Below are 12,522 nucleotides of genomic sequence, written 5' to 3'. Positions count from 1 at the left end.
TCACCAAGAACAAAATTGGCCGTGGTGAAGGGAGTCGGCTAGACAAGGGAGGATGGCGCTCCACAGTGCCATGCTTGATAGACACAAGAACCCTCAGGCAACTTGGTAAGGTTCCTAATGAGAGTCAAGAAATAATATTTGGTGGTGGCTGGGAACACAAATAATGAGGATTAAAATAGCACTATTTTGTTTTGTTTCTGTCATGTGTGTTACACTAGCGACAAATCCACCTCACTGGAATGAAAATATTTCAGAAATGCTGCTCTTTGGTCCTTATTACTATTATTTGACTGTTGAAGCCTCAGCTTCACTGTTTACATGGGGCATTTTACAAGAGGAAGAGGCTTGCCCTAAGGTTCATTCATGACCCTGCCACTTAAGAGTTCTGCAGGTTCTTTTCTCCCTAGTCAAAGGGGGTACACTGACTGCCATAGGGCTGTTGGAAGGCACAAATGAGGAAACAGTGAAACAAAAGCCTAACTACCTACTTCCTCCCTCTGTTATAGTCTCCCCATCTCCATCAGATTCTGAGGAAACATGGGACACCCAAACCTTCCTCAGCAATGCTTTTTTTCCCCCTCCTACCTTCCTTGACACCAGACAAAGCACAAAGACAGCAGAGTGAATAGCTGGGCATTGAGACTATATTATGCAAAGGGTGCTATCCAACATTAATCACACAGTTGCACCTCTGGTCTCATGAAATGACTGGCAACAAACAGGGGAGACAACAGTGTTCTACAACTAGTTACTGCAACTGTCCTATAAACTACCCTGCAAACAGATTTTCATCAACAGGAAGAAGTAATAGATGAGGGTAAACAGAACAGGGACAAAGGCATTCCACAAGCCTATTAGCTCACCACCAACTTTGACCTGTGAATGAGCGGGGAGAGGGTGGGTCATAATGTGTAAATGCTCAGGACTGAGTCAGAGCCAAGAAGTGAGCATCTCCCATGAGTTTGAACAGAAGTGGAATTTGTTTGACTTCTTCTTATCACTAGTTGCTGCAAATGTAGTTGGTCTCTCGAGGGAGCAGTTGCCTTCAAAGACATTGGCATAGGTAGGAGACAATTTTCTACAATGGAAAACAAAGATGCCCCCAAATTTAAATTCCAGTTCATTGGGGGAAGGAGTCCACCTCTCCCGTCTCCACTAAGTTCCATGAGCCACCTGCTTGTTTGGGGCGTCTTTTCTGTGTAAACAGTGCTAATGATTTTGTTCTGTAGTACTTCATTCTGTATTCTACAACACACAGGAAGGGACACTCTGCTGACAATTAAGCCTATCACAAGCCTGAGGAGATGCCACACAGTGGAATCCCTGAGCTAGCTTCCTTCAAAGCTTCTCTATTGTCAACCTTGTGTCACAGCTGAAATTCAAACCCAGACAGAAATCAAAGACAAGCAGTGCAGAAGCAGGGGGCAATGTAGTTCCCTTCCTGTCCCCAAAGCAGAGTGAGCAATGACACCTGACTGGCACCTCTCCATCAAATAGGATGCACAGTCCCCTTTGCCTAGCTTTTCAGCTTCCAAATCACTTTCTCTGTCCCTATACTCCCACCCAATCATTAGAGTAGCCCACAATAGTAAGAAATGCTTCCTCCACTTAGCCTAAGTGGGACAAGACTCAAACACGTTGAATGACTTACTCAAGGTCTCACAACTAGGAAGAAAGACAGCATGATTTAGAGCTAGGATTTCAGGTCCTCTTGATATAATTGGCCAGCCTTTAGAAAGATCTAATAAACACTGTTGAAGGGTAAGTAAAATGATGGACAGATAGATGGTCTATTTTGAAACAAGCACAATAATAAAACCATAAATTCACTTTAATATTTGATACAGCCACGGAAGATATGACTATCTAAACTGATTTTTTTTAGAAATAGACTTCAAATCAGAAACCCCAAATGTGAGTTTCTAGCAGTTCTTTTCCAGAGTTGTGGTAGGAAATGTCTTCTGAATTCTCCCAGAGGAAGTATGATTTGGCGAGGATGACTCTGGAAATGAATCAGGGAGATGACTCAGTCAGGAAAGCGCTTGCCCTGGAAGCAGAAGAATCTGACTGTGTAAGGGACTTGCCTTGTAATCATAATGACCTGAATTTGATTCCAGCAAAGATACCGAAAAGTGGCTGGGTACCGTGGCTCCCAATCTCAGCCCCAGAGAGGCTGAGAGGAGTAGATCCCTGGGACTTGCTAGACAGCCAGCCTAGACAACTTGGAGAATTCCAGGTCAGGTGAGAGATACTATCTCAGAGAACAAGGTGGACAGTATTTGAGGATGACACAAAAAGTTGTTCTCTGTCTAACACACACACACACACACACACACACACACACACACACACACACACACACACACCACTCTGCAAGTAGATAGCCTGAGGCTCAAAGTTTCAGTCCCACACTGAATATTTACCAGCTCTGTAATCAGGTAGAAAGTATTTATTGATGCCTCAGTTTTTCTTTGTCCACAAAAGGAATCGTGTCCAACCTACACAGTCAGTTAAACATCAATATCATCTATTTATTATGCAATTAAAGTTGTGCCTGGGACTGGGGACACTACTCAGTGATATAGCTGGGGAGCATGTGTGGGGCTCTAGCTGACATTGCCAGCACTGGAAGACTAAACAAAGAATACAGAAGCTGGGCAATGATGATGCACATTTATAACCCCAGCCCTTGGGATTCTAAGCCAGCCTGAGCTACAAAGCCAGACACTTTCTCAAGTAAGAACACAAATAAATAGTAAATAAATAATGTTGTTCCTACCTAAGCTTTTCTCTTTCCTAATCTACTTTCAGATTGTTTCTTGTTAGTGTGGATGTGAATGTAATGCTTACTAAATATGACCAATATGCCATCCCCATCAAATCAAACACTATGTCACACACTAGCTACAACCCAATGACAAAGTGAAAACTTCCAAGACACAGGAGGATCAACCACTGGGCAGCCACCACCAAACCAATGTTTCATTCTGTAACAAAAGCTCATCACGTGCCACAGTGTGCAAAGTACTGGATGGCAATGACAATGACACTTGAGGAAGTGGCTGTGGTGACTAATTGTGACTCTTGCTATATAGCAGACACCAAATAGCTATTGGCTATAAAAAGCAGGTACAGTGATTGGTTTTGTCAATCTGCCAGAATTTAGAATCGTCTAGGAGGCATTCCTCTGAGTGTGTTTGTAAGAGTGTCTCCAAAGAAGATAAAGTAAGGGGGAGATCTGATTTTCAGGTGGGCTGTGTAAATACAAAAATGTTCCAGGAAGCAGCAGCATGTATATGCCTGCCTGCCTTCACTTTTCCTGAGTGTGTCTGTCTATCAAGCTACTGCCATGCTCCACCAACATCAGCCACAGACTTCTTGGGCCTTCCAATGTGGACCTAGTCCTCATGACTCTCCAAGGATCTTCCAGGCTTTCAGAGACAGATTATGACAACAGAGGAGTCCAGCTTTGTGGATGGAGCATCTGCCATGTTCAATGTCCTTCCAGCATGCTGATGGCCATTGTTGGACTATCTAGCCCTCACTATGAAATGAATCTAATAGTATATGCCTTCTATCTGATCTGTTCGTCTGGAGGACCTTGCCCAATACAACAGTTCAGAATGTTTAAGGGTCAGATCATCTGTGATCAAATTATGACTAAGTCACTTATAGAGAGATGCCAGGTGAATTGTCTAATCTTCCTGTGCCACAGCTGTTCTCCTGGACCCTGAGAATAGACTGAGAACCTAGCTCAGAGCATTCTTGTAAGAATTAAGGAAACTAATATAAATTAAAAGACTATCTGCAATCTAGTAATTGCTGTGTAACTGCTTTCTTTTATTATTAAGAAAAAAGAGATTTGTTTGGGGTAAAGTGTTGCTGAATTAGAGAAAGTAAACATTTATGATAATGATGATGATGTTTTGCTTTGTTTTAGCATATGTATCATTTACTGGGTTTTATACCGGCATAATTTTTTTACAAAATAATTTGGCAATATCCTGAGAACTTTTAAACACTTGTGCTTTCTCATTTATCAATTCCATTCATAGAATATAAATGATGGATATATAAACATAAGGAAACATTAAAAAGTAAGAAAAAGCTTTTCTACTCCAAGAAAAATGTCTATCAAAAGCCTAAGAAATAAAACATTAAATGATAAAATATCAGAAACTCCCCTTAAGGCAATAAACATTGTGTTTTTACTATTTTGCTAATTTGTTATTGATGTTCCTTCTTAATTTGTTCTTCACTGTTGTCTTTGTCAAAAGACAAGAAAATAAAATAATATGCACATACTTTAGATAACATAACATTTTTGACTTGGTGATGACTTGATATTACACCTGGGAACCCTGGAAATCTTAGTTTAAAACAACTAAAAAGAAAAATCACTAAGCTACCCAATTTTATAGAATAACTTAATCCAATAGCAATCAACAGAACACTGATAACTTTTCTGTCTTCTAGAAATAAGCACCCACTCATGGCAATATGGGTAATAGTTATAAACGCAAAGTACTTCAGGAGAAACACAGCAAGACAGGCTCAGTACCATTACAAATAAATTATGCAATCTCTACAACCTAGCCAAGAGCCATAGACCAGACCTGCTCAAATGGAAAGGAACTCTTCCAAGCAATGTCTCTACACTTAGATTTGGCAACAGTAATGAACAGGAATGGGCTTGGGATATCTGGAGAATAAGTCATAACATAGGTAAGCTGACATGTCCATTCAATCATTCAGCAAGTCTCCAAGCTATGCCTCAGTAATAGTCAATATCTGACCTGTATTCTCATAGAGGTGATAATTAGTAACAAGGTTGTATGAAAATCCAGTGTACATTTTACTAAACAAAGCAGTATAAGTTAGGGATCTTCCATGTCATCTCTACCTGTAGCATTGTATGACATGCAGAATGAGCCTGGCGAGAAAGTATGATTTCCTCAAGTTCACATAGCATCAGTGAGTCAAGCTGCAAACAGAATTCAGTTCTCTTGACTAACTCAACATCCTTTACTGCCTTTCAGATTATAGTGAGAAGGTTTTAACAAAGGGTGTGTGTGTGTGTGTGTGTTGTATGTGTGTGTTGTATGTGTGTGAGTTGTATGTGTGTGCTAATGATTTATTTTATGAATATAATTGTTTTGCTTGCATTGTACGCAGGGTACCCTCAGAAGAGGGTATTACATCACCAGGAACTGGAATTACAGATGGTTTTGAGTCGCATGTGAAGGGAAGAAACTGAACTCAGGTCCTCTGTAAGAACAACAAATGTTCTTAACTTCTGAGCCATCTCTCCAGCCAATTTTGAGAGCACAATTTTTACATATGCCCAGATGCAAAAACATCCTCAGCTTTATAATAATTATTGTTTATAAATAAAAGACTATCAGGATACTTATTAAGAACTTATAAATAGCTGGGCATGGTGGCACATGCCTTTAATCCCAGCACCTGAAGGAAGGCAGAGGCAGGCAGATCTATGTGAGTTTGAGGCCAGCCTGGTTTACATAGTGAATTCCAGGACAGCCAACAACTATATAGAGAGAGCCTGTCTCAAAGAAAGAAAGAAAGAAAGAAAGATAGAAAGAAAGGAGAAGATATAAATATAGGCATCTATCTATACATGAAAAATGATAATTACCACTGAGCACACAGAAGCAGTTATAAAATTTTGCATTTATCATCATCCCATATACATATGTTAAATTACATATGCATAATAGATACATGAAATTATATATTTAGATATATATACTCATTCATGCAATTGTATAAGTATAATTACTGTCAAATTGTGAATATATAATTAGATATGAGTATATACATATGTGTATTTATACCTACTTTCATACACATTTAGAAAGATGAGATTTTTTAATGAAGGCTTAACACTCTGTTAGTAAGTATTTGGTGTTAAGATTTGAGGCCGATGGACTCAGTATGGAACTTGGTTAGAGTATGTGAAACCTATCGCTTCTCGGCCTTTTGGCTAAGATCAAGTGTGGAGTATGTGAAACCTGAGATGGATAAGTCCATGGTATCAAGACAAAAATATTTCTGTATATTTCTCAGTTGTTAATATTTACATACAAATCATAATTTTGCTAAATAAAGCAGGGAAATGTAAAGGATAAATTTCGCAGGTGGTGGAAGAAAGACAGTATATAACTAATGCCTTGCAGCCCAGAAGTGGCGGTGGTGGGAGCACCACTACCTAGAATGAGTATGTGATGGAGAGGTGGGAAAGACAGGAAACAGGGAATGGTGTGTGCACTGTGGAGAGAGGTGGAACTGGAGATGTGATGGTGGCGACAGGTGAGAGAGAGGGCTGAGATCTCCTGGCTGTCATTGCCTGGTAGGGTCAGCTGGATACTGGACAACAGCATGGAGATATAGACTCAGACATAGACTGAGCAGACATAGACTCAGCCCCTGAACATGCCCAGACTCTGGAGGCATGAAATGTGGAAAGGTTCTGGAATGGACCTCCTCGAAGGACCACTGTGGTCAACTATGCCACTGGAGGCCATGCTGGTGTCCGTGGTCCATGCTTCCACCCCAGACCACAGCGAAACCCAAGACCCATGTGGACATATGCAGTCTGTGCAGCTCCCTGGCTACTTGGTGATGTCCTCAGGCTTGGCTGCCTTGGGAGCCATGTTGATGTGAGTGGCATGTGTAACCACATGAGGCCATGTTGAGTCTCATGGCCCATGCAGTCACTGAGGGCCATGAGAGGATCAGTATTCCTGGCACAGCCAAGGGCCGTGTTGATGTCTATCTTACCATGGAAACCCATGCAGATGCCCCAGACTGGACTGCCTTCAGAAGCCATGTTTACATCCACATGTGCAGGACAGCTGACACTGCCCTCATGGGAGATTTGGCCTCACCCCTCACAAGCCCACAGCACTATGGTGCAGGTCAAGGTGTGGGGGAAGGAAAGCTGGCTCTGGCCACCTTAAGACTCTCCTCAGTTGATGACTTCTAGGGCAGAGGCAGGCAGAGAAAGACTCATCCTCCCTTAGTGGCTGGCCACTAGGAATCTGACCATGTTCTAGAGAATATATGAACAACACAAAATAGACTCTTTTTTCCTTTGGGGGAAGAGGTGGACATGGAAAGACTGGGAGGTGAGCACGATCGGGTATATAATGTGAGATTCCCAAATAATCAACAAAAAGAATTAGGAATTGTTTTCTGAATAACTTCAGATACTACAGGAATAAGTGGGAACAAATTTACAACAGAACATGAATGCAGGAACCACAGTACAGCTTCCTAGTGTATGTGTGTTGGGTGGTGGCGGTACCTGGAGAGGAAGCTCAGCAGTTAAGAATGCTTGAAGACCAGAGGAACCAGGTGTGGTTCCCATCAGTCACACTGGGCAGGTCTCCTCAAGCATAAACACAGGGAACACACACATATCCATTAATAACATATAAATCTTGGTGGGGAATGAGAGGCAGCAAGAAGGCTCAGCAGTAGAAGTGCTTGCCCAGATGACAACCCAAGTTCAGTTCCTAAAACCAACCGTGGAAGGAGAGAACCAATTCCAAAAATTGTCCTATGATGTCATGGCACATGAGTGTCCATATTCTCTCTCTCTCTCTCTCTCTCTCTCTCTCTCTCTCTCTCTCTCTCTCTCTCTCAATATATTTTTAAATGGGGTAAAAGGTATGTTTAGTACTAAGCAACGCACCTTTCTAAATTTTAGAGTAATTTGGGTATAATATAAGCATCTACTACGGACATATAAGCAATTCAAAATTGTTATTTATACAAGATGATAGACAGCCTAAGTTGACATGCCAATCCCCTGCCCCATACATCTAGAGTTCCAATCACATTGTGAATATAAAACTCTATCGTCTCAGTCGCAGCCAAAACGGAGTAAAGAAGATGCTGGTAAGGGCTTCCTTTCAAAGTACCAAGTACCACTGTAAGGGGTTCCTTGACACTCACAGCTCTTTGCTTAGTCTCTCCCTGGACTCAATCATCTTACAGTCATAGGTGAAAAGCCATGGACTCACTTAGAGCAAAGTGGGATGAACAGGGATACTTGGCAGCTGCCTGCCTCATCAGTATCTCTCACCCCAGACTGCCCATGTATTTCATCATAGGAGGGAAGTGATGGCTATATACAGAAGCATCTTCCAGTTTCATAATGCCCCATGGAACCCTCAAGAATAAGTGCAATAGCAGTTCTCTTTAAATTGACGTGACTCACTCATAGTTTCAATGTTCTGTCATAAACTTTTGCCAAGTTAATTTTAGAAGAAAACAAAGGTAAAATTATAAGGGGAGGTAAGTTGTGACCTGCCTCAAAAGAATGATACTTCTTAGTCATCAATCATTTAGCAGCTCCCAGCCCGGTGTTGTACGCTCGTGGTTGCTATGTCAATTGTAATCTTCTCTGTTTCATGAACCCTTTGTTGACAAAGTATTAACCAGCTTTTGTTTGATCTTCAGTCCAGTGTACTGACTTTTCCCATAGTTATCTGACATCAGCTGACTGCTCTGAAATGTAAGCTGCACCAACTGAAGAACAATATACATAAATGCATTTGCCTAAGCTCTTATTTTTAGCTTTTCAGTATGTGTCTCTCCCACACAGATATTCATCAACTGGGGACCTGCTTTTCTGTTCTAATTCCATGAACAACCCTTGAAGTAAAAAAGCGTCTTTCAAAGCACTTTTGATTACTCTTTCAAATGTTTATCAGCACCACACAATTTTGCCATCAGGTGACCTAAGTGCATGTGCGCATGCGCGCGCACACACACACACACACACACACACACACACACACACACATTCATTCTAGAGTAAAGCTATGGAGGAAAGTTGCATAATCCAATCTAGTTGTCATTAATCTTTTGTCCTCTTTTCCTTTGCTGCGTTTACTAATCCTTGAACGGTTTTCAGGGAACCGTTTTACTCCAGTGCTCTTCACATACCATCTGTTCCAGCACATTCCTCATATTCTTACTAGGTTTCACAGATGCCACTTTTTAACTTGGCAAATCTCCTTGGGAGCATCATCTGGCTCCCATCACCCCACTCCAGGGAGCCCCTGTCACCACGGCAATGCCTGCGTCAGAGCAGATGTTCCTAATTCTCTTCCATGTTTCCCTGCCTCAGGAGAATTTCAAATACAAATTTTGAGATAGAGTTAAAAAACTCACAGGCAAAAGCATTTTCTGCAGCTCCTTTCTGTTCTCCCAAAGTAGAGGTCAGAGAGCACCTTTTTGTTCAGAGTAGAGGCTACCTACAGAGATCAGGAGTGAAGTGGAAAGCCAGGGGAAGTTAGATGCAAACCAGTGTCCAATTATAAAAGGTAGATCTGGTTCAAGATCAACAGGGAGGGGCTTTTCTTCAATAGGAAATAAGAAGACTCTAGTTATGGAGAAGAAAACCTATTTTTTAATGTATATGACACTCAGTCATTGACTACATCTGTAACAGTAAATAGAGGTCAGAACTATTCCATGAAATTAGATCAGTGAAGACAATTAACTTAGATAACCAGTCCCCATTATTTTAATGCTAGGCTCTAATATTTAAATTGCTCTAAAACACTGGTTCGGCATCTGCACCATCTCCATGTTCCATGAAGATACAAGTTCTAAGTTTAAAATCAACAACAAGGTAGACTCAGTAAGTTAGAGGACAGATACATAGACCTGGAGTTAGAAAGTATTCTAGAAAGATTTAAGTACTAACTGACTCATCTATGGGGTCTGAAGCAAGTCATCAGACCTATGTGACACTGAGCTGTCTTGGCTATAAAGTGAGCAGTGGGGCTAGATGCTGTCAGTGTCACTCGCAGCTTAAAGGTAGCATAGTGTCCTGTGTGTAGTAGATGTCCTCACTTTGTGTTCAATGGCTTGCATCCACTCCCTCAATGGAAGAACAGAAAACAAGACCTGCTTCTATTGGAGCTAAAATACCAATGCTGGAAGTTGGTTCCAGGATGCTTAGAGGAAGCAATAAATGAAGATCAGAACCAAAAGCAAATGTTTTCTACATAGCAAACCACTAGGGGCTTTCAATTCAGCCTCCTTGGTCTAGAATAACAGTTAGACTAGACAAGTCTCAGATTCTGGGGCCAGCTCTGAACTTGGGTTCTCACACTTGCTGTCCAAGCCCTTTGCTAACTGAGTCATCCCTCTAGTTCATAAAATGAAATATTTGTGTGGGCTGTGTCCTCATACAATGACTAGTAATCAAGACAATCGCCCTCCCCCCACAGGTCCACAAGCGAATCTGATCTGAGAAATGCTCCAGTTGAGACTCCCACCTCAGGTAACTCTAAGTTGTGACAGGTTAACATCAAAAGCTATTTGGGATACCCAGCTTAGTGGATAGTTTCCAAATGAAATTATTATATTAATGTATTAAAACACCTTCAAGATATATAGTTACCTGGAAAAACAGCAGAGCATCATGTCCTATGATTTGTGTTAATATGAAAAAGATGGGCAGATTTTTTTTATTCTATGTTCAAAATACTCCTGGAAGGATAGCCAGAAAACAGTAACAGTTTTTGCTTCCTTGGAAGTAACCTGACAGCTAGAGGCTATGGTGGGAGAATGGACTGTTCCTACTATAATGAGCCTTGGTATCTCTTGAAGTTTTAACATGAGTATGTATTAGCTAACCAGAACAAGTGAATTTTAAAGTCAATTCAAAGTCAAATCTCTCCTGTTATGTACCTCACCTGTTCCCTTGCTCCTTTACCAACATCCTCGCGTGTGTGCATCACCAACAAGAAATGATGAGCTCCTCCCTCCCATGATTCCACCTCAGCATCTGGAGTGTTCTGAAAGGTGATGAAAACCCTCTCCCTGGAGCGAAGCCTGACCCATTTGAACAGGCCTACAAACTTCCTTCATTCAGTCCTGGTATTCTACCTTGGAGCCTGTCTTTAACCTTTTAAAGCATTGGTTCTCAACCCGTCGGCCATGGGGGTGAGGGAGTATCAAACGACCCTTTCACAGAGATCACATAAGACCATCAGAAAACACAGATGTTTACATTATGATTAATAACCACAGCAAAATTACAGTTATGAAGTAGCAATGAAATAATTTTACGGTTGGGAGGTCATCGTAACATGAGGAACCGTATCAGAAACTCAAAGTATCAGGAAGGTTGAAAACCACTGTCCTAATAAGGGAAAGAGAAAAGGAAAGCGAAAAAGGGAAATGGTGGTACAGACCTGACTTAGACGCAGGGCTGTTGAGGAGAATCACATTGAGAAATGCAGCTGTGTGAGTGGAAGAGACGGAGCTGCTTCAGGGCCTGTAGTTTCTATGACCTCACATGCTGGTCAGGCCACCACTGCACCGGTACATCTTGTCTGGCAAGTTGGTATAGTATGCAGGATTTTCCATTGCATGTGAGGCCTGCTCCACAGGGAGCAATTTCATGCCTTGTACTGTGATCCTGGTCAAAAACCCATGACTAGGACAGGTCATTGGTTCTGGAGTAGAACCTGCTATTGTTATTTTAGCTAAATGGCCATGCTTTCGAATTACCTTTCAAATATTTATGCTTATACCCATAGACCTGGGATGCTCTCAGCATTGGTCAGAAAAGCTTTGTGCAGGGGACCACAGTCGATGGCAAGACACATAACTGTTCAAAGTGCTGAGAATAAGAGCGTGGGTGCTCAGCTCTAAATGGGACAGCTATATTAATCCCACCACCACCACGGCTCAGGGAACATCTTGGAAAAGAAGGAGGAAAGAATGTAAAATTGGAAGGATGAGGAGGAGTGCTGTGAAAGGCTGTCTTATGGACCTGGCATAGCTAGCACCATCATGAACTCATAGCAGCTGTGGTTCCTATACAAGATCTACATAAGATCAATCTAGACAAAACTCTAAAATTGATTGGCTAGACAATCTCCAGGTCCTGCCTCTTACTGAAGAGCTATTAGCAGTGGATAGTTGCTGAGGGAGGGAGAATCATTCTTTTTAGAGGATATATCCACTGAGCCATTTCCCATGATGCATTAGATTGTCCCCTACCCATGCACATGTAGGCAACAGTAACTGTACTTACTGGGTATGGTGGTTTTAGTGAGAAATATCCACCATAGGCTCATGTACTAGAACATTTGGTTACCAGTTGGTGTCATTGTTTGGGGAGATTTAGGCGGTCCAGCCTTATTGGAAGAAATGTGTGTAGGGGGTGTTAGATTTGAAAGTATATAGCTCCCTCTTACTTACAGTTTGCTCTATCTCTCCTTCATGCAAGGGATTGAAGAAGTGATCTTCGGTTTTCTCCTCTGCCCTCCTATACCCCTCCCCCTCATCCCATTATGTATTCTTCCTCTGGAACCATAAGCCCAGATAAATGCTTTCTTCTGTCAGTTGCCTTGGTCATGGTAGTTCATCACAGCAGTGGGAAAATAGCTAACATAGTAAGTAATAATAATAATGTTGAAAAGTTACAAAGTTAGAAGGGGTCATTTGGGAGGGACAAAGAGAAGGGAA

This window comes from Mesocricetus auratus, unplaced genomic scaffold (assembly GCF_017639785.1).
Source record: "Mesocricetus auratus isolate SY011 unplaced genomic scaffold, BCM_Maur_2.0 Super-Scaffold_4256, whole genome shotgun sequence".
Lineage (NCBI taxonomy): Eukaryota > Metazoa > Chordata > Mammalia > Rodentia > Cricetidae > Mesocricetus > Mesocricetus auratus.
This window is presented reverse-complemented; position numbering follows the sequence as displayed.